We start from the raw sequence: 22611 nt of genomic DNA on the forward strand, positions 1-22611 counted from the left end.
CCACACTCTCCGCCTACACTCTCCGCCCACACTCTCCGCCCACACTCTCCGCCCACACTCTCCGCCCACACTCTCCGCCCACACTCTCCGCCCACACTCTCCGCCCACACTCTCCGCCCACACTCTCCGCCTACACTCTCCGCCCACACACTCCGCCCCCTCTCCGCCCCCTCTCCGCCCACACACTCCGCCCCCTCTCCGCCCCCTCTCCGCCCCTCTCCGCCCACACTCTCCGCCCCCTCTCCGCCCACACTCTCCGCCCCCTCTCCGCCCACACTCTCCGCCCACACTCTCCGCCCACACTCTCCGCCCACACTCTCCGCCCCATCTCCGCCCCCTCTCCGCCCACACTCTCCGCCCACACTCTCCGCCCCCTCTCCGCCCACACTCTCCGCCCACACTCTCCGCCCCCTCTCCGCCCACACTCTCCGCCCACACTCTCCGCCCCCTCTCCGCCCACACTCTCCGCCCACACTCTCCGCCCCCTCTCTGCCCACACTCTCCGCCCACACTCTCCGCCCACACTCTCCGCCCTCTCTCCGCCCACACTCTCCGCCCCCTCTCCGCCCACACTCTCCGCCCCCTCTCCGCCCACACTCTCCGCCCACACTCTCCGCCCACACTCTCCGCCCTCTCTCCGCCCACACTCTCCGCCCACACTCTCCGCCCACACTCTCCGCCCACACTCTCCGCCCCCTCCCCGCCCACACTCTCCGCCCCCTCTCCGCCCCCTCTCCGCCCACACTCTCCGCCCCCTCTCCGCCCACTCTCCGCCCACCCTCTCCGCCCACACTCTCCGCCCCCTCTCCGCCCCCTCTCCGCCCACACTCTCCGCCCCCTCTCCGCCCACACTCTCCGCCCCCTCTCCGCCCACACTCTCCGGCCCCTCTCCGCCCACACTCTCCGCCCCCTCTCCGCCCACACTCTCCGCCCACACTCTCCGCCCACACTCTCCGCCCACACTCTCCGCCCTCTCTCCGCCCTCTCTCCGCCCACACTCTCCGCCCTCTCTCCGCCCACACTCTCCGCCCTCTCTCCGCCCCCTCTCCGCCCACACTCTCCGCCCCTCTCCGCCCCCTCTCCGCCCCCTCCGCCCACACTCTCCGCCCACACTCTCCGCCCCCTTTCCGCCCACACTCTCCGCCCACACTCTCCGACCCCTCTCCGCCCACACTCTCCGCCCCCTCTCCGCCCACACTCTCCGCCCACCCTCTCCGCCCCCTCTCCGCCCACACTCTCCGCCCACTCTCTGCCCCCTCTCCGCCCCCTTTCCGCCCACACTCTCCGCCCACACTCTCCGCCCCCTCTCCGCCCACACTCCGCCCACACTCTCCGCCCCCTTTCCGCCCACACACTCCGCCCCCTCTCCGCCCCCTTTCCGCCCACACTCTCCGCCCACACTCTCCGCCCACACTCTCCGCCCCCTCTCCGCCCACACTCACCGCCCACACTCTCCGCCCCCTCTCCGCCCACACTCTCCGCCCACACTCTCCGCCCACACTCTCCGCCCACACTCTCCGCCCACACTCTCCGCCCACACTCTCCGCCCACACTCTCCGCCCCCTCCCCGCCCACACTCTCCGCCCCCTCTCCGCCCACACTCTCCGCCCCCTCTCCGCCCCCTCTCCGCCCACACTCTCCGCCCACACTCTCCGCCCACACTCTCCGCCCCCTCTCCGCCCCCTCTCCGCCCACACTCTCCGCCCACACTCTCCGCCCCCTCTCCGCCCACAGTCTCCGCCCCCTCTCCGCCCACACTCTCCGCCCCCTCTCCGCCCACACTCTCCGCCCCCTCTCCGCCCACACTCTCCGCCCACACTCTCCGCCCCCTCTCCGCCCACACTCTCCGCCCCCTTTCCGCCCACACTCTCCGCACCCTTTCCGCCCACACTCTCCGCCCCCTCTCCGCCCACACTCTCCGCCCCCTCTCCGCCCACACTCTCTGCCCCCTCCCCGCCCACACTCTCCGCCCCCTCTCCGCCCACACTCTCCGCCCCCACTCTCCGCCCACACTCTCCGCCCCCTCTCCGCCCACACACTCCGCCCACACTCTCTGCCCCCTCTCCGCCCCCTCTCCGCCCCCTCTCCGCCCACTCTCTGCCCCCTCTCCGCCCCTCTCCGCCCACACTCACCGCCCCGTCTCCGCCCACACACTCCGCCCCCTCTCCGCCCCCTCTCCGCCCACACACTCCGCCCCCTCTCCGCCCCCTCTCCGCCCCTCTCCGCCCACACTCTCCGCCCCCTCTCCGCCCACACTCTCCGCCCACACTCTCCGCCTACACTCTCCGCCCACACTCTCCGCCCACACTCTCCGCCCCCTCCCCGCCCACACTCTCCGCCCCCTCTCCGCCCACCCTCTCTGCCCTCTCTCCGCCCACACTCTCCGCCCACACTCTCCGCCCACACTCTCCGCCTACACTCTCCGCCCACACTCTCCGCCCACACTCTCCGCCCACACTCTCCGCCCACACTCTCCGCCCACACTCTCCGCCTACACTCTCCGCCCACACTCTCCGCCCACACTCTCCGCCCACACTCTCCGCCCACACTCTCCGCCCACACTCTCCGCCCACACTCTCCGCCCACACTCTCCGCCCACACTCTCCGCCTACACTCTCCGCCCACACACTCCGCCCCCTCTCCGCCCCCTCTCCGCCCACACACTCCGCCCCCTCTCCGCCCCCTCTCCGCCCCTCTCCGCCCACACTCTCCGCCCCCTCTCCGCCCACACTCTCCGCCCCCTCTCCGCCCACACTCTCCGCCCACACTCTCCGCCCACACTCTCCGCCCACACTCTCCGCCCACACTCTCCGCCCCATCTCCGCCCCCTCTCCGCCCACACTCTCCGCCCCCTCTCCGCCCACACTCTCCGCCCACACTCTCCGCCCACACTCTCCGCCCACACTCTCCGCCTACACTCTCCGCCCACACTCTCCGCCCACACTCTCCGCCCCCTCCCCGCCCACACTCTCCGCCCCCTCTCCGCCCACCCTCTCTGCCCTCTCTCCGCCCACACTCTCCGCCCACACTCTCCGCCCACACTCTCCGCCTACACTCTCCGCCCACACTCTCCGCCCACACTCTCCGCCCACACTCTCCGCCCACACTCTCCGCCCACACTCTCCGCCCACACTCTCCGCCCACACTCTCCGCCCACACTCTCCGCCTACACTCTCCGCCCACACACTCCGCCCCCTCTCCGCCCCCTCTCCGCCCACACACTCCGCCCCCTCTCCGCCCCCTCTCCGCCCCTCTCCGCCCACACTCTCCGCCCCCTCTCCGCCCACACTCTCCGCCCCCTCTCCGCCCACACTCTCCGCCCACACTCTCCGCCCACACTCTCCGCCCACACTCTCCGCCCACACTCTCCGCCCCATCTCCGCCCCCTCTCCGCCCACACTCTCCGCCCACACTCTCCGCCCCCTCTCCGCCCACACTCTCCGCCCACACTCTCCGCCCCCTCTCCGCCCACACTCTCCGCCCACACTCTCCGCCCCCTCTCTGCCCACACTCTCCGCCCACACTCTCCGCCCACACTCTCCGCCCTCTCTCCGCCCACACTCTCCGCCCCCTCTCCGCCCACACTCTCCGCCCCCTCTCCGCCCACACTCTCCGCCCACACTCTCCGCCCACACTCTCCGCCCTCTCTCCGCCCACACTCTCCGCCCACACTCTCCGCCCACACTCTCCGCCCACACTCTCCGCCCCCTCCCCGCCCACACTCTCCGCCCACACTCTCCGCCCCCTCTCCGCCCACACTCTCCGCCCCCTCCCCGCCCACACTCTCCGCCCACACTCTCCGCCCCCTCTCCGCCCACACTCTCCGCCCCCTCTCCGCCCACTCTCCGCCCACCCTCTCCGCCCACACTCTCCGCCCCCTCTCCGCCCACCCTCTCCGCCCACTCTCCGCCCACCCTCTCCGCCCACACTCTCCGCCCCCTCTCCGCCCCCTCTCCGCCCACACTCTCCGCCCCCTCTCCGCCCACACTCTCCGCCCCCTCTCCGCCCACACTCTCCGGCCCCTCTCCGCCCACACTCTCCGCCCCCTCTCCGCCCACACTCTCCGCCCACACTCTCCGCCCACACTCTCCGCCCACACTCTCCGCCCTCTCTCCGCCCTCTCTCCGCCCACACTCTCCGCCCTCTCTCCGCCCACACTCTCCGCCCTCTCTCCGCCCCCTCTCCGCCCACACTCTCCGCCCCTCTCCGCCCCCTCTCCGCCCCCTCCGCCCACACTCTCCGCCCACACTCTCCGCCCCCTTTCCGCCCACACTCTCCGCCCACACTCTCCGACCCCTCTCCGCCCACACTCTCCGCCCCCTCTCCGCCCCCTCTCCGCCCACACTCTCCGCCCACTCTCTGCCCCCTCTCCGCCCCCTTTCCGCCCACACTCTCCGCCCACACTCTCCGCCCCCTCTCCGCCCACACTCCGCCCACACTCTCCGCCCCCTTTCCGCCCACACACTCCGCCCCCTCTCCGCCCCCTTTCCGCCCACACTCTCCGCCCACACTCTCCGCCCACACTCTCCGCCCCCTCTCCGCCCACACTCACCGCCCACACTCTCCGCCCCCTCTCCGCCCACACTCTCCGCCCACACTCTCCGCCCACACTCTCCGCCCACACTCTCCGCCCACACTCTCCGCCCACACTCTCCGCCCACACTCTCCGCCCCCTCTCCGCCCACACTCTCCGCCCCCTCTCCGCCCCCTCTCCGCCCACACTCTCCGCCCACACTCTCCGCCCACACTCTCCGCCCCCTCTCCGCCCCCTCTCCGCCCACACTCTCCGCCCACACTCTCCGCCCCCTCTCCGCCCACAGTCTCCGCCCCCTCTCCGCCCACACTCTCCGCCCCCTCTCCGCCCACACTCTCCGCCCCCTCTCCGCCCACACTCTCCGCCCACACTCTCCGCCCCCTCTCCGCCCACACTCTCCGCCCACACTCTCCGCCCCCTCTCCGCCCACACTCTCCGCCCACACTCTCCGCCCACACTCTCCGCCCACTCTCCGCCCACACTCTCCGCCCCCTCTCCGCCCACACTCTCCGCCCCCTCTCCGCCCACACTCTCCGCCCACACTCTCCGCCCACACTCTCCGCCCACACTCTCCGCCCCCTCCCCGCCCACACTCTCCGCCCCCTCTCCGCCCCCTCTCCGCCCACACTCTCCGCCCCCTCTCCGCCCACTCTCCGCCCACCCTCTCCGCCCACACTCTCCGCCCCCTCTCCGCCCCCTCTCCGCCCACCCTCTCCGCCCACTCTCCGCCCACCCTCTCCGCCCACACTCTCCGCCCCCTCTCCGCCCCCTCTCCGCCCACACTCTCCGCCCCCTCTCCGCCCACACTCTCCGCCCCCTCTCCGCCCACACTCTCCGCCCCCTCTCCGCCCACACTCTCCGCCCCCTCTCCGCCCTCTCTCCGCCCACACTCTCCGCCCCCTCTCCGCCCACTCTCCGCCCACCCTCTCCGCCCACACTCTCCGCCCCCTCTCCGCCCACACTCTCCGCCCACACTCTCCGCCCACACTCTCCGCCCACACTCTCCGCCCTCTCTCCGCCCACACTCTCCGCCCCCTCTCCGCCCACTCTCCGCCCACACTCTCCGCCCACACTCTCCGCCCCCTCCCCGCCCACACTCTCCGCCCCCTCTCCGCCCCCTCTCCGCCCACACTCTCCGCCCCCTCTCCGCCCACTCTCCGCCCACCCTCTCCGCCCACACTCTCCGCCCCCTCTCCGCCCCCTCTCCGCCCACCCTCTCCGCCCACACTCTCCGCCCACCCTCTCCGCCCACACTCTCCGCCCACCCTCTCCGCCCACACTCTCCGCCCCCTCTCCGCCCCCTCTCCGCCCACACTCTCCGGCCCCTCTCCGCCCACACTCTCCGCCCCCTCTCCGCCCACACTCTCCGCCCACACTCTCCGCCCACACTCTCCGCCCACACTCTCCGCCCTCTCTCCGCCCTCTCTCCGCCCACACTCTCCGCCCTCTCTCCGCCCACACTCTCCGCCCTCTCTCCGCCCCCTCTCCGCCCACACTCTCCGCCCCTCTCCGCCCCCTCTCCGCCCCCTCCGCCCACACTCTCCGCCCACACTCTCCGCCCCCTTTCCGCCCACACTCTCCGCCCACACTCTCCGACCCCTCTCCGCCCACACTCTCCGCCCCCTCTCCGCCCACACTCTCCGCCCCCTTTCCGCCCACACTCTCCGCCCACACTCTCCGCCCACACTCTCCGACCCCTCTCCGCCCACACTCTCCGCCCACTCTCTGCCCCCTCTCCGCCCCCTTTCCGCCCACACTCTCCGCCCACACTCTCCGCCCCCTCTCCGCCCACACTCCGCCCACACTCTCCGCCCCCTTTCCGCCCACACACTCCGCCCCCTCTCCGCCCCCTTTCCGCCCACACTCTCCGCCCACACTCTCCGCCCACACTCTCCGCCCCCTCTCCGCCCACACTCACCGCCCACACTCTCCGCCCCCTCTCCGCCCACACTCTCCGCCCCCTCTCCGCCCCCTCTCCGCCCACACTCTCCGCCCACACTCTCCGCCCACACTCTCCGCCCCCTCCCCGCCCACACTCTCCGCCCACTCTCCGCCCACACTCTCCGCCCCCTCTCCGCCCACAGTCTCCGCCCCCTCTCCGCCCACACTCTCCGCCCCCTCTCCGCCCACACTCTCCGCCCACACTCTCCGCCCACACTCTCCGCCCCCTCCCCGCCCACACTCTCCGCCCCCTCTCCGCCCACACTCTCCGCCCACACTCCCCGCCCACTCTCCGCCCACACTCTCCGCCCCCTCTCCGCCCACAGTCTCCGCCCCCTCTCCGCCCACACTCTCCGCCCCCTCTCCGCCCACACTCTCCGCCCACACTCTCCGCCCCCTCTCCGCCCCCTCTCCGCCCACACTCTCCGCCCACACTCTCCGCCCACACTCTCCGCCCCCTCCCCGCCCACACTCTCCGCCCCCTCTCCGCCCACACTCTCCGCCCACACTCCCCGCCCACTCTCCGCCCACACTCTCCGCCCCCTCTCCGCCCACAGTCTCCGCCCCCTCTCCGCCCACACTCTCCGCCCACACTCTCCGCCCCCTCTCCGCCCACACTCTCCGCCCCCTTTCCGCCCACACACTCCGCCCCCTTTCCGCCCACACTCTCCGCCCCCTTTCCGCCCACACACTCCGCCCCCTCTCCGCCCACACTCTCCGCCCCCTCTCCGCCCACACTCTCCGCCCACACTCTCCGCCCCCTCTCCGCCCACACTCTCCGCCCCCTCTCCGCCCACACTCTCCGCCCCCTCCCCGCCCACACTCTCCGCCCCCTTTCCGCCCACACTCTCCGCCCCCTCCCCGCCCACACACTCCGCCCCCTTTCCGCCCACACTCTCCGCCCCCTCCCCGCCCACACTCTCCGCCCCCTTTCCGCCCACACTCTCCGCCCACACTCTCCGCCCACACTCTCCGCCCCCTCTCCGCCCACACTCTCCGCCCACACTCTCCGCCCCCTCTCCGCCCACACTCCCCGCCCACACTCTCCGACCCCTTTCCGCCCACACACTCCGCCCCCTCCCCGCCCCCTTTCCGCCCACACACTCCACCCCCTCTCCGCCCACACTCTCCGCCTCCTTTCCGCCCACACACTCCGCCCCCTCTCCGCCCCCTTTCCGCCCACACACTCCGCCCCCTCTCCGCCCCCTTTCCGCCCACACTCTCCGCCCCCTCTCCGCCCACACTCTCCGCCCCCTCTCCGCCCACACTCACCGCCCCCTCTCCGCCCACACTCTCTGCCCCCTCTCCGCCCACACTCTCCGCCCCCTCTCCGCCCACACTCTCCGCCCACACTCTCCGCCCCCTCTCCGCCCACACTCTCCGCCCCCTCTCCGCCCCCTCTCCGCCCCCTCTCCGCCCACACTCTCCGCCCACACTCTCCGCCCCTCTCCGCCCACACTCTCCGCCCCCTCTCCGCCCACACTCTCCGCCCCCTCTCCGCCCACACTCTCCGCCCCTCTCCGCCCCTCTCCGCCCCCACTCTCCGCCCCCTCTCTGCCCCCTCTCTGCCCACACTCTCCGCCCACACTCTCCGCCCACACTCTCCGCCCACACTCACCGCCCCCTCTCCGCCCACACTCTCCGCCCCTCTCCGCCCACACTCTCCGCCCCCTCTCTGCCCCCTCTCTGCCCCCTCTCCGCCCACACTCTCCGCCCCTCTCCGCCCACACTCTCCGCCCCCTCTCCGCCCACACTCTCCGCCCACACACTCCGCCCACACTCTCCGCCCACACTCTCCGCCCACACTCTCCGCCCACACTCTCCGCCCACACTCTCCCCCTCTCCGCCCACACTCTCTGCCCCCTCTCCGCGCACACTCTCCGCCCCCTCTCCGCCCACACACTCCGCCCACACTCTCCGCCCCCTCTCCGCCCACACTCTCCGCCCCCTCCCCGCCCACACTCTCCGCCCCCTCTCCGCCCACACTCTCCGCCCCCTCTCCGCCCACACTCTCCGCCCCCTCCCCGCCCACACTCTCCGCCCCCTCTCCGCCCACACACTCCGCCCACACTCTCCGCCCCCTCTCCGCCCACACTCTCCGCCCCCTCCCCGCCCACACTCTCCGCCCCCTCTCCGCCCACACTCTCCGCCCCCTTTCCGCCCACACTCTCCGCCCCCTCTCCGCCCCCTCCCCGCCCACACTCTCCGCCCCCTCTCCGCCCACACTCTCCGCCCCCTTTCCGCCCACACTCTCCGCCCCCTCTCCGCCCCCTCTCCGCCCACACTCTCCGCCCCCTCTCCGCCCACACTCTCCGCCCCCTCCCCGCCCACACTCTCCGCCCCCTCTCCGCCCACACTCTCCGCCCCCTTTCCGCCCACACTCTCCGCCCCCTCTCCGCCCCCTCTCCGCCCACACTCTCCGCCCCCTCTCCGCCCACACTCTCCGCCCCCTCTCCGCCCACACTCTCCGCCCCCTCCCCGCCCACACTCTCCGCCCCCTCTCCGCCCACACTCTCCGCCCCCTTTCCGCCCACACTCTCCGCCCCCTCTCCGCCCCCTCTCCGCCCACACTCTCCGCCCCCTTTCCGCCCACACTCTCCGCCCCCTCTCCGCCCCCTCTCCGCCCACACTCTCCGCCCCCTCTCCGCCCACACTCTCCGCCCACACTCTCCGCCCACACTCTCCGCCCCCTCTCCGCCCCCTCTCCGCCCACACTCTCCGCCCCCTCTCCGCCCACACTCTCCGCCCCCTCTCCGCCCACACTCTCCGCCCCCTCTCCGCCCCCTCTCCGCCCACACTCTCCGCCCCCTCTCCGCCCACACTCTCCGCCCCCTCTCCGCCCACACTCTCCGCCCCCTCTCCGCCCACTCTCCGCCCACACTCTCCGCCCCCTCTCCGCCCACACTCTCCGCCCCCTCTCCGCCCACACTCTCCGCCCCCTCTCCGCCCCCTCTCCGCCCACACTCTCCGCCCCCTCTCCGCCCACACTCTCCACCCCCTCTCCGCCCACACTCTCCGCCCCCTCTCCGCCCACACTCTCCGCCCACACTCTCCGCCCACACTCTCCGCCCACACTCTCCGCCCCCTCTCCGCCCCCTCTCTGCCCCCTCTCCGCCCCCTCTCCGCCCCCTCTCCGCCCACACTCTCCACCCCCTCTCCGCCCACACTCTCCGCCCCCTCTCCGCCCCTCTCCGCCCACACTCTGCGCCCCCTCTCCGCCCACACACTCCGCCCCCTCTCCGCCCCCTCTCCGCCCACACTCTCCGCCCACACTCTCCGCCCCCTCTCCGCCCACTCTCTGCCCCCTCTCCGCCCACACTCTCCGCCCACACTCACCGCCCCGTCTCCGCCCACACTCTCCGCCCCCTCTCCGCCCACACTCTCCGCCCACACTCTCCGCCCACTCTCCGCCCCCTCTCCGCCCCTCTCCGCCCACACTCTCCGCCCCCTCTCCGCCCACACTCTCCGCCCACACTCTCCGCCCCCTCTCCGCCCCCCTCTCCGCCCCTCTCCGCCCACACTCTCCGCCCCCTCTCCGCCCCCTCTCCGCCCCTCTCCGCCCACACTCTCCGCCTACACTCTCCGCCCACACTCTCCGCCCACACTCTCCGCCCCCTCTCCGCCCCCTCTCCGCCCCCTCTCCGCCCACCCTCTCCGCCCACCCTCTCCGCCCACACTCTCCGCCCCCTCCCCGCCCACACTCTCCGCCCCCTCTCCGCCCACACACTCCGCCCACACTCTCCGCCCACACTCTCCGCCCCCTCTCCGCCCCCTCTCCGCCCCTCTCCGCCCACACTCTCCGCCCACACTCTCCGCCCCCTCTCCGCCCCCTCTCCGCCCCCTCTCCGCCCCCTCTCCGCCCCCTCTCCGCCCCTCTCCGCCCCCTCTCCGCCCACACTCTCCGCCCACACTCTCCGCCCACACTCTCCGCCCCCTCTCCGCCCCCTCTCCGCCCCTCTCCGCCCACACTCTCCGCCCACACTCTCCGCCCCCTCTCCGCCCCCTCTCCGCCCCCTCTCCGCCCCCTCTCCGCCCCTCTCCGCCCACACTCACCGCCCCGTCTCCGCCCACACACTCCGCCCACACTCTCCGCCCACACTCTCCGCCCCTCTCCGCCCACACTCTCCGCCCACACTCTCCGCCCCCTCTCCGCCCCCTCTCCGCCCACCCTCTCCGCCCACCCTCTCCGCCCACACTCTCCGCCCCCTCCCCGCCCACACTCTCCGCCCACACTCTCCGCCCACACTCTCCGCCCACACTCTCCGCCCACACTCTCTGCCCCCTCTCCGCCCCCTCTCCGCCCACACTCTCCGCCCACACTCTCCGCCCCCTCTCCGCCCACACTCTCCGCCCCCTCTCCGCCCCCTCTCCGCCCACCCTCTCCGCCCACCCTCTCCGCCCACACTCTCCGCCCCCTCCCCGCCCACACTCTCCGCCCACACTCTCCGCCCACACTCTCCGCCCACACTCTCCGCCCACACTCTCCGCCCACACTCTCCGCCCCCTCTCCGCCCACACTCACCGCCCACACTCTCCGCCCACACTCTCCGCCCCCTCCCCGCCCACACTCTCCGCCCACACTCTCCGCCCCCTCTCCGCCCACACTCTCCGCCCCCTCTCCGCCCACACTCTCCGCCCACACTCTCCGCCCCCTCTCCGCCCACACTCTCCGCCCCCTCTCCGCCCACATTCTCCGCCCCCTCTCCGCCCACACTCTCCGCCCACACTCTCCGCCCCCTCCCCGCCCACACTCTCCGCCCACACTCTCCGCCCACACTCTCCGCCCACACTCTCCGCCCCCTCCCCGCCCACACTCTCCGCCCACACTCTCCGCCCCCTCTCCGCCCACACTCTCCGCCCACACTCTCCGCCCACACTCTCCGCCCACACTCTCCGCCCCCTCTCCGCCCACACACTCCGCCCCCTCTCCGCCCACACTCTCCGCCCCCTCTCCGCCCCCTCTCCGCCCCCTCTCCGCCCACACTCTCCGCCCCCTTTCCGCCCACACACTCCGCCCCCTCTCCGCCCCCTTTCCGCCCACACTCTCCGCCCCCTCTCCGCCCACACTCTCCGCCCACACTCTCCGCCCACACTCTCCGCCCACACTCTCCGCCCCCTCTCCGGCCCCTCCCCGCCCACACTCTCCGCCCCCTCTCCGCCCACACACTCCGCCCCCTCTCCGCCCCCTTTCCGCCCACACTCTCCGCCCCCTCTCCGCCCACACTCTCCGCCCACACTCTCCGCCCACACTCTCCGCCCACACTCTCCGCCCACACTCTCCGCCCCCTCTCCGGCCCCTCCCCGCCCACACTCTCCGCCCCCTTTCCGCCCACACACTCCGCCCCCTCTCCGCCCCCTTTCCGCCCACACTCTCCGCCCCCTCTCCGCCCACACTCTCCGCCCCCTTTCCGCCCACACTCTCCGCCCCCTCTCCGCCCCCTTTCCGCCCACACACTCCGCCCCCTCTCCGCCCCCTTTCCGCCCACACTCTCCGCCCCCTCTCCGCCCACACTCTCCGCCCCCTCTCCGCCCACACTCTCCGCCCCCTCTCCGGCCCCTCCCCGCCCACACTCTCCGCCCCCTCTCCGCCCACACTCTCCGCCCCCTTTCCGCCCACACTCTCCGCCCCCTCTCCGCCCCCTTTCCGCCCACACACTCCGCCCCCTCTCCGCCCCCTTTCCGCCCACACACTCCGCCCCCTCTCCGCCCCCTCTCCGCCCACCCTCTCCGCCCACCCTCTCCGCCCACACTCTCCGCCCCCTCTCCGCCCACACTCTCCGCCCACACTCTCCGCCCCCTCCCCGCCCACACTCTCCGCCCACACTCTCCGCCCCCTCTCCGCCCACACTCTCCGCCCCCTCTCCGCCCACACTCTCCGCCCACACTCTCCGCCCCCTCTCCGCCCACACTCTCCGCCCCCTCTCCGCCCACATTCTCCGCCCCCTCTCCGCCCACACTCTCCGCCCACACTCTCCGCCCCCTCCCCGCCCACACTCTCCGCCCACACTCTCCGCCCACACTCTCCGCCCACACTCTCCGCCCCCTCCCCGCCCACACTCTCCGCCCACACTCTCCGCCCCCTCTCCGCCCACACTCTCCGCCCACACTCTCCGCCCACACTCTCCGCCCACACTCTCCGCCCCCTCTCCGCCCACACACTCCGCCCCCTCTCCGCCCACACTCTCCGCCCCCTCTCCGCCCACACTCTCCGCCCCCTTTCCGCCCACACACTCCGCCCCCTCTCCGCCCCCTTTCCGCCCACACTCTCCGCCCCCTCTCCGCCCACACTCTCCGCCCACACTCTCCGCCCACACTCTCCGCCCACACTCTCCGCCCCCTCTCCGGCCCCTCCCCGCCCACACTCTCCGCCCCCTCTCCGCCCACACACTCCGCCCCCTCTCCGCCCCCTTTCCGCCCACACTCTCCGCCCCCTCTCCGCCCACACTCTCCGCCCACACTCTCCGCCCACACTCTCCGCCCACACTCTCCGCCCCCTCTCCGGCCCCTCCCCGCCCACACTCTCCGCCCCCTTTCCGCCCACACACTCCGCCCCCTCTCCGCCCCCTTTCCGCCCACACTCTCCGCCCCCTCTCCGCCCACACTCTCCGCCCCCTTTCCGCCCACACTCTCCGCCCCCTCTCCGCCCCCTTTCCGCCCACACACTCCGCCCCCTCTCCGCCCCCTTTCCGCCCACACTCTCCGCCCCCTCTCCGCCCACACTCTCCGCCCCCTCTCCGCCCACACTCTCCGCCCCCTCTCCGGCCCCTCCCCGCCCACACTCTCCGCCCCCTCTCCGCCCACACTCTCCGCCCCCTTTCCGCCCACACACTCCGCCCCCTCTCCGCCCCCTTTCCGCCCACACTCTCCGCCCCCTCTCCGCCCCCTTTCCGCCCACACACTCCGCCCCCTCTCCGCCCCCTTTCCGCCCACACTCTCCGCCCCCTTTCCGCCCACACACTCCGCCCCCTTTCCGCCCCCTCTCCGCCCACACTCTCCGCCCCCTCTCCGCCCACACTCTCCGCCCCCTCCCCGCCCACACTCTCCGCCCCCTCTCCGCCCACACTCTCCGCCCCCTCTCCGCCCACACTCTCCGACCCCTTTCCGCCCACACTCTCCGCCCCCTTTCCGCCCACACACTCCGCCCCCTCTCCGCCCCCTTTCCGCCCACACACTCCGCCCCCTCTCCGCACCCTTTCCGCCCACACTCTCCGCCCCCTCTCCGCCCACACTCTCCGCCCCCTCTCCGCCCACACTCTCTGCCCCCTCCCCGCCCACACTCTCCGCCCCCTCTCCGCCCACACTCTCCGCCCCCACTCTCCGCCCACACTCTCCGCCCCCTCTCCGCCCACACTCTCCGCCCCCTCTCCGCCCACTCTCTGCCCCCTCTCCGCCCCCTCTCCGCCCCCTCTCCGCCCACTCTCCGCCCCCTCTCCGCCCACACTCTCCGCCCCCTCTCCGCCCACTCTCTGCCCCCTCCCCGCCCACACTCTCCGCCCCCTCTCCGCCCACACTCACCGCCCCGTCTCCGCCCACACACTCCGCCCCCTCTCCGCCCCCTCTCCGCCCACACACTCCGCCCCCTCTCCGCCCCCTCTCCGCCCCTCTCCGCCCACACTCTCCGCCCCCTCTCCGCCCACACTCTCCGCCCACACTCACCGCCCACACTCTCCGCCTACACTCTCCGCCCACACTCTCCGCCCACACTCTCCGCCCCCTCCCCGCCCACACTCTCCGCCCTCTCTCCGCCCACACTCTCCGCCCACACACTCCGCCCTCTCTCCGCCTACACTCTCCGCCCACACTCTCCGCCCCCTCCCCGCCCACACTCTCCGCCCCCTCTCCGCCCACACTCTCCGCCCCCTCTCCGCCCACACTCTCCGCCCACACTCTCCGCCCACACTCTCCGCCCACACTCTCCGCCCCATCTCCGCCCCCTCTCCGCCCACACTCTCCGCCCACACTCTCCGCCCACACTCTCCGCCCACACTCTCCGCCCTCTCTCCGCCCACACTCTCCGCCCACACTCTCCGCCCCCTCTCCGCCCACACTCTCCGCCCACACTCTCCGCCCACACTCTCCGCCCTCTCTCCGCCCACACTCTCCGCCCACACTCTCCGCCCACACTCTCCGCCCACACTCTCCGCCCCCTCCCCGCCCACACTCTCCGCCCCCTCTCCGCCCCCTCTCCGCCCCCTCTCCGCCCACCCTCTCCGCCCACACTCTCCGCCCACCCTCTCCGCCCACTCTCCGCCCCCTCTCCGCCCACACTCTCCGCCCACCCTCTCCGCCCACACTCTCCGCCCACCCTCTCCGCCCACACTCTCCGCCCACACTCTCTGCCCCCTCCCCGCCCACACTCTCCGCCCCCTCTCCGCCCACACTCTCCGCCCCCACTCTCCGCCCACACTCTCCGCCCACACTCTCCGCCCCCTCTCCGCCCACTCTCTGCCCCCTCTCCGCCCCCTCTCCGCCCCCTCTCCGCCCACTCTCTGCCCCCTCTCCGCCCCTCTCCGCCCACACTCACCGCCCCGTCTCCGCCCACACACTCCGCCCCCTCTCCGCCCCCTCTCCGCCCACACACTCCGCCCCCTCTCCGCCCCCTCTCCGCCCCTCTCCGCCCACACTCTCCGCCCCGTCTCCGCCCACACACTCCGCCCCCTCTCCGCCCCCTCTCCGCCCACACACTCCGCCCCCTCTCCGCCCCCTCTCCGCCCCTCTCCGCCCACACTCTCCGCCCCCTCTCCGCCCACACTCTCCGCCCCCTCTCCGCCCACACTCTCCGCCCCCTCTCCGCCCACACTCTCCGCCTACACTCTCCGCCCACACTCTCCGCCCACACTCTCCGCCCACACTCTCCGCCCACACTCTCCGCCTACACTCTCCGCCCACACTCTCCGCCCACACTCTCCGCCCCCTCTCCGCCCACACTCTCCGCCCACACTCTCCGCCCCCTCTCCGGCCCCTCCCCGCCCACACTCTCCGCCCCCTCTCCGCCCACACTCTCCGCCCCCTTTCCGCCCACACACTCCGCCCCCTCTCCGCCCCCTTTCCGCCCACACTCTCCGCCCCCTCTCCGCCCCCTTTCCGCCCACACACTCCGCCCCCTCTCCGCCCCCTTTCCGCCCACACTCTCCGCCCCCTCCCCGCCCACACTCTCCGCCCCCTCTCCGCCCACACTCTCCGCCCCCTTTCCGCCCACACACTCCGCCCCCTTTCCGCCCCCTCTCCGCCCACACTCTCCGCCCCCTCTCCGCCCACACTCTCCGCCCCCTCTCCGCCCACACTCTCCGCCCCCTTTCCGCCCACACACTCCGCCCCCTCTCCGCCCCCTTTCCGCCCACACTCTCCGCCCCCTCCCCGCCCACACTCTCCGCCCCCTCTCCGCCCACACTCTCCGCCCCCTCTCCGCCCACACTCTCCGACCCCTTTCCGCCCACACACTCCGCCCCCTCTCCGCCCCCTTTCCGCCCACACTCTCCGCCCCCTCTCCGCCCACACTCTCCGCCCCCTCTCCGCCCACACTCTCCGCCCCCTCCCCGCCCACACTCTCCGCCCCCTCTCCGCCCACACTCTCCGCCCCCTCTCCGCCCACACTCTCCGACCCCTTTCCGCTCACACTCTCCGACCCCTTTCCGCCCACACACTCCGCCCCCTCTCCGCTCACACTCTCCGCCCCCTTTCCGCCCACACTCTCCGCCCCCTCCCCGCCCACACTCTCCGCCCCCTCTCCGCCCACACTCTCCGCCCCCTCTCCGCCCACACTCTCCGCCCCCTTTCCGCCCACACACTCCGCCCCCTCTCCGCACCCTTTCCGCCCACACTCTCCGCCCCCTCTCCGCCCACACTCTCCGCCCCCTCTCCGCCCACACTCTCTGCCCCCTCCCCGCCCACACTCTCCGCCCCCTCTCCGCCCACTCTCTGCCCCCTCTCCGCCCCCTCTCCGCCCCCTCTCCGCCCACTCTCCGCCCCCTCTCCGCCCACACTCTCCGCCCCCTCTCCGCCCACTCTCTGCCCCCTCCCCGCCCACACTCTCCGCCCCCTCTCCGCCCACACTCACCGCCCCGTCTCCGCCCACACACTCCGCCCCCTCTCCGCCCCCTCTCCGCCCACACACTCCGCCCCCTCTCCGCCCCCTCTCCGCCCCTCTCCGCCCACACTCTCCGCCCCCTCTCCGCCCACACTCTCCGCCCCCTCTCCGCCCACACTCTCCGCCCACACTCTCCGCCCACACTCTCCGCCCACACTCTCCGCCTACACTCTCCGCCCACACTCTCCGCCTACACTCTCCGCCCCCTCCCCGCCCACACTCTCCGCCCCCTCTCCGCCCACCCTCTCCGCCCTCTCTCCGCCCACACTCTCCGCCCACACACTCCGCCCTCTCTCCGCCTACACTCTCCGCCCACACTCTCCGCCCACACTCTCCGCCCCCTCTCCGCCCACACTCTCCGCCCCCTCTCCGCCCACACTCTCCGCCCACACTCTCCGCCCACACTCTCCGCCCACACTCTCCGCCCCATCTCCGCCCCCTCTCCGCCCACACTCTCCGCCCACACTCTCCGCCCACACTCTCCGCCCACACTCTCCGCCCTCTCTCCGCCCACACTCTCCGCCCACACTCTCCGCCCCCTCTCCGCCCACACTCTCCGCCCACACTCTCCGCCCACACTCTCCGCCCTCTCTCCGCCCACACTCTCCGCCCACACTCTCCGCCCACACTCTCCGCCCACACTCTCCGCCCCCTCCCCGCCCACACTCTCCGCCCCCTCTCCGCCCCCTCTCCGCCCACACTCTCCGCCCCCTCTCCGCCCCCTCTCCGCCCACACTCTCCGCCCCCTCTCCGCCCCCTCTCCGCCCACCCTCTCCGCCCACACTCTCCGCCCACCCTCTCCGCCCACACTCTCCGCCCCCTCTCCGCCCACTCTCCGCCCCCTCTCCGCCCACACTCTCCGCCCCCTCTCCGCCCACCCTCTCCGCCCACACTCTCCGCCCACCCTCTCCGCCCACACTCTCCGCCCACCCTCTCCGCCCACCCTCTCCGCCCACACTCTCCGCCCACACTCTCCGCCCCCTCTCCGCCCACCCTCTCCGCCCCCTCTCCGCCCACTCTCCGCCCCCTCTCCGCCCACACTCTCTGCCCCCTCCCCGCCCACACTCTCCGCCCCCTCTCCGCCCACACTCTCCGCCCCCACTCTCCGCCCACACTCTCCGCCCACACTCTCCGCCCACACTCTCCGCCCCCTCTCCGCCCACTCTCTGCCCCCTCTCCGCCCCCTCTCCGCCCCCTCTCCGCCCACTCTCTGCCCCCTCTCCGCCCCTCTCCGCCCACACTCACCGCCCCGTCTCCGCCCACACACTCCGCCCCCTCTCCGCCCCCTCTCCGCCCACACACTCCGCCCCCTCTCCGCCCCCTCTCCGCCCCTCTCCGCCCACACTCTCCGCCCCTCTCCGCCCACACTCTCCGCCCCTCTCCGCCCACACTCACCGCCCCGTCTCCGCCCACACACTCCGCCCCCTCTCCGCCCCCTCTCCGCCCACACACTCCGCCCCCTCTCCGCCCCCTCTCCGCCCCTCTCCGCCCACACTCTCCGCCCCCTCTCCGCCCACACTCTCCGCCCCCTCTCCGCCCACACTCTCCGCCCCCTCTCCGCCCACACTCTCCGCCCCCTCTCCGCCCACACTCTCCGCCCACACTCTCCGCCCACACTCTCCGCCCACACTCTCCGCCCCATCTCCGCCCCCTCTCCGCCCACACTCTCCGCCCACACTCTCCGCCCACACTCTCCGCCCACACTCTCCGCCCTCTCTCCGCCCACACTCTCCGCCCACACTCTCCGCCCCCTCTCCGCCCACACTCTCCGCCCACACTCTCCGCCCACACTCTCCGCCCACACTCTCCGCCCACACTCTCCGCCCACACTCTCCGCCCACACTCTCCGCCCCCTCCCCGCCCACACTCTCCGCCCCCTCTCCGCCCACACTCTCCGCCCCCTCTCCGCCCACACTCTCCGCCCACACTCTCCGCCCACACTCTCCGCCCCCTCTCCGCCCACACTCTCCGCCCACACTCTCCGCCCACACTCTCCGCCCACACTCTCCGCCCACACTCTCCGCCCCCTCCCCGCCCACACTCTCCGCCCCCTCTCCGCCCCCTCTCCGCCCACACTCTCCGCCCCCTCTCCGCCCACTCTCCGCCCACACTCTCCGCCCCCTCTCCGCCCACACTCTCCGCCCCCTCTCCGCCCCCTCTCCGCCCACCCTCTCCGCCCACACTCTCCGCCCACCCTCTCCGCCCACACTCTCCGCCCCCTCTCCGCCCACTCTCCGCCCCCTCTCCGCCCACACTCTCCGCCCCCTCTCCGCCCACACTCTCCGCCCACACTCTCTGCCCCCTCCCCGCCCACACTCTCCGCCCCCTCTCCGCCCACACTCTCCGCCCCCACTCTCCGCCCACACTCTCCGCCCACACTCTCCGCCCACACTCTCCGCCCCCTCTCCGCCCACTCTCTGCCCCCTCTCCGCCCCCTCTCCGCCCCCTCTCCGCCCACTCTCTGCCCCCTCTCCGCCCCTCTCCGCCCACACTCACCGCCCCGTCTCCGCCCACACACTCCGCCCCCTCTCCGCCCCCTCTCCGCCCACACACTCCGCCCCCTCTCCGCCCCCTCTCCGCCCCTCTCCGCCCACACTCACCGCCCCGTCTCCGCCCACACACTCCGCCCCCTCTCCGCCCCCTCTCCGCCCACACACTCCGCCCCCTCTCCGCCCCCTCTCCGCCCCTCTCCGCCCACACTCTCCGCCCCCTCTCCGCCCACACTCTCCGCCCCCTCTCCGCCCACACTCTCCGCCCCCTCTCCGCCCACACTCTCCGCCTACACTCTCCGCCCACACTCTCCGCCCACACTCTCCGCCCACACTCTCCGCCCCCTCTCCGCCCACCCTCTCCGCCCTCTCTCCGCCCACACTCTCCGCCCCCTCTCCGCCCACACTCTCCGCCCCCTCTCCGCCCACACTCTCCGCCTACACTCTCCGCCCACACTCTCCGCCCACACTCTCCGCCCACACTCTCCGCCCACACTCTCCGCCCCCTCTCCGCCCACACTCTCCGCCCACACTCTCCGCCCACACTCTCCGCCCACACTCTCCGCCCCATCTCCGCCCCCTCTCCGCCCACACTCTCCGCCCACACTCTCCGCCCACACTCTCCGCCCTCTCTCCGCCCACACTCTCCGCCCACACTCTCCGCCCCCTCTCCGCCCACACTCTCCGCCCCCTCTCCGCCCACACTCTCCGCCCACACTCTCCGCCCACACTCTCCGCCCTCTCTCCGCCCACACTCTCCGCCCACACTCTCCGCCCACACTCTCCGCCCCCTCCCCGCCCACACTCTCCGCCCCCTCTCCGCCCCCTCTCCGCCCACACTCTCCGCCCCCTCTCCGCCCCCTCTCCGCCCCCTCTCCGCCCACACTCTCCGCCCCCTCTCCGCCCCCTCCCCGCCCACACTCTCCGCCCCCTCTCCGCCCCCTCTCCGCCCACACTCTCCGCCCCCTCCCCGCCCACACTCTCCGCCCACCCTCTCCGCCCACACTCTCCGCCCCCTCTCCGCCCCCTCTCCGCCCACACTCTCCGCCCCCTCTCCGCCCCCTCTCCGCCCACACTCTCCGCCCCCTCTCCGCCCACCCTCTCCGCCCCCTCTCCGCCCACACTCTCCGCCCACACTCTCCGCCCCCTCTCCGCCCCCTCTCCGCCCCCTCTCCGCCCACCCTCTCCGCCCACACTCTCCGCCCACACTCTCCGCCCCCTCTCCGCCCCCTCTCCGCCCACACTCTCCGCCCCCTCTCCGCCCACACTCTCCGCCCCCTCTCCGCCCCCTCCCCGCCCACACTCTCCGCCCCCTCTCCGCCCACACTCTCCGCCCCCTCTCCGCCCACACTCTCCGCCCCCTCTCCGCCCACACTCTCCGCCCACACTCTCCGCCCACACTCTCCGCCCACACTCTCCGCCCTCTCTCCGCCCTCTCTCCGCCCACACTCTCCGCCCTCTCTCCGCCCACACTCTCCGCCCTCTCTCCGCCCCCTCTCCGCCCACACTCTCCGCCCCTCTCCGCCCCCTCTCCGCCCCCTCCGCCCACACTCTCCGCCCACACTCTCCGCCCCCTTTCCGCCCACACTCTCCGCCCACACTCTCCGACCCCTCTCCGCCCACACTCTCCGCCCCCTCTCCGCCCACACTCTCCGCCCACACTCTCCGCCCACTCTCTGCCCCCTCTCCGCCCCCTTTCCGCCCACACTCTCCGCCCACACTCTCCGCCCCCTCTCCGCCCACACTCTCCGCCCCCTTTCCGCCCACACACTCCGCCCCCTCTCCGCCCCCTTTCCGCCCACACTCTCCGCCCACACTCTCCGCCCACACTCTCCGCCCCCTCTCCGCCCACACTCACCGCCCACACTCTCCGCCCCCTCTCCGCCCACACTCTCCGCCCACACTCTCCGCCCACACTCTCCGCCCACACTCTCCGCCCCCTCTCCGCCCACACTCTCCGCCCACACTCTCCGCCCACACTCTCCGCCCCCTCCCCGCCCACACTCTCCGCCCCCTCTCCGCCCACACTCTCCGCCCCCTCTCCGCCCACACTCTCCGCCCCCTCTCCGCCCCCTCTCCGCCCACACTCTCCGCCCACACTCTCCGCCCACACTCTCCGCCCACACTCTCCGCCCACACTCTCCGCCCCCTCTCCGCCCACACTCTCCGCCCCCTCTCCGCCCACACTCTCCGCCCACACTCCCCGCCCACTCTCCGCCCACACTCTCCGCCCCCTTTCCGCCCACACTCTCCGCCCACAGTCTCCGCCCCCTCTCCGCCCACACTCTCCGCCCCCTCTCCGCCCACACTCTCCGCCCCCTCCCCGCCCACACTCTCCGCCCCCTCTCCGCCCACACTCTCCGCCCCCTCTCCGCCCACACTCTCCGCCCCCTTTCCGCCCACACTCTCCGCCCCCTTTCCGCCCACACACTCCGCCCCCTCTCCGCCCACACTCTCCGCCCCCTCCCCGCCCACACTCTCCGCCCCCTCTCCGCCCACACTCTCCGCCCCCTCCCCGCCCACACTCTCCGACCCCTTTCCGCCCACACACTCCGCCCCCTCCCCGCCCCCTTTCCGCCCACACACTCCACCCCCTCTCCGCCCACACTCTCCGCCCCCTTTCCGCCCACACTCTCCGCCCCCTTTCCGCCCACACACTCCGCCCCCTCTCCGCCCCCTTTCCGCCCACACTCTCCGCCCCCTCTCCGCCCACACTCTCCGCCCCCTCTCCGCCCACACTCACCGCCCCCTCTCCGCCCACACTCTCTGCCCCCTCTCCGCCCACACTCTCCGCCCCCTCTCCGCCCACACTCTCCGCCCACACTCTCCGCCCCCTCTCCGCCCACACTCTCCGCCCCCTCTCCGCCCCCTCTCCGCCCCCTCTCCGCCCACACTCTCCGCCCACACTCTCCGCCCCTCTCCGCCCACACTCTCCGCCCCCTCTCCGCCCACACTCTCCGCCCCCTCTCCGCCCACACTCTCCGCCCCTCTCCGCCCCTCTCCGCCCCCACTCTCCGCCCCCTCTCTGCCCCCTCTCTGCCCACACTCTCCGCCCACACTCTCCGCCCACACTCTCCGCCCCTCTCCGCCCACACTCTCCGCCCCCTCTCCGCCCACACTCTCCGCCCCCTCTCCGCCCCCTCTCCGCCCCCTCTCCGCCCACACTCTCCGCCCACACTCTCCGCCCACTCTCCGCCCCCTCTCTGCCCCCTCTCTGCCCACACTCTCCGCCCCCTCTCCGCCCACACTCTCCGCCCCTCTCCGCCCACACTCTCCGCCCCCTCTCTGCCCCCTCTCTGCCCCCTCTCCGCCCACACTCTCCGCCCCTCTCCGCCCACACTCTCCGCCCCCTCTCCGCCCACACTCTCCGCCCACACACTCCGCCCACACTCTCCGCCCACACTCTCCGCCCACACTCTCCGCCCACACTCTCCGCCCACACTCTCCCCCTCTCCGCCCACACTCTCCGCCCACTCTCCGCCGCCTCTCCGCCCACACTCTCCACCCCCTCTCCACCCCCTCTCCGCCCCCTCTCCGCCCACACTCTCCGCCCCTTCTCC

At 73.8% G+C, this 22611-nt stretch overlaps 1 protein-coding gene across 1 annotated transcript in view; it reads right to left on the reverse strand.

The window, feature by feature from the left end:
- LOC140396604 (serine/threonine-protein kinase TAO2-like) overlaps positions 1 to 22611 on the reverse strand; it is a 147608-nt gene that overhangs the window by 48103 nt on the left and 76894 nt on the right. The gene's annotated exons all lie outside the window — the stretch shown is intronic.

Source organism: Scyliorhinus torazame, chromosome 19 (genome assembly GCF_047496885.1).
Source record: "Scyliorhinus torazame isolate Kashiwa2021f chromosome 19, sScyTor2.1, whole genome shotgun sequence".
Lineage (NCBI taxonomy): Eukaryota > Metazoa > Chordata > Chondrichthyes > Carcharhiniformes > Scyliorhinidae > Scyliorhinus > Scyliorhinus torazame.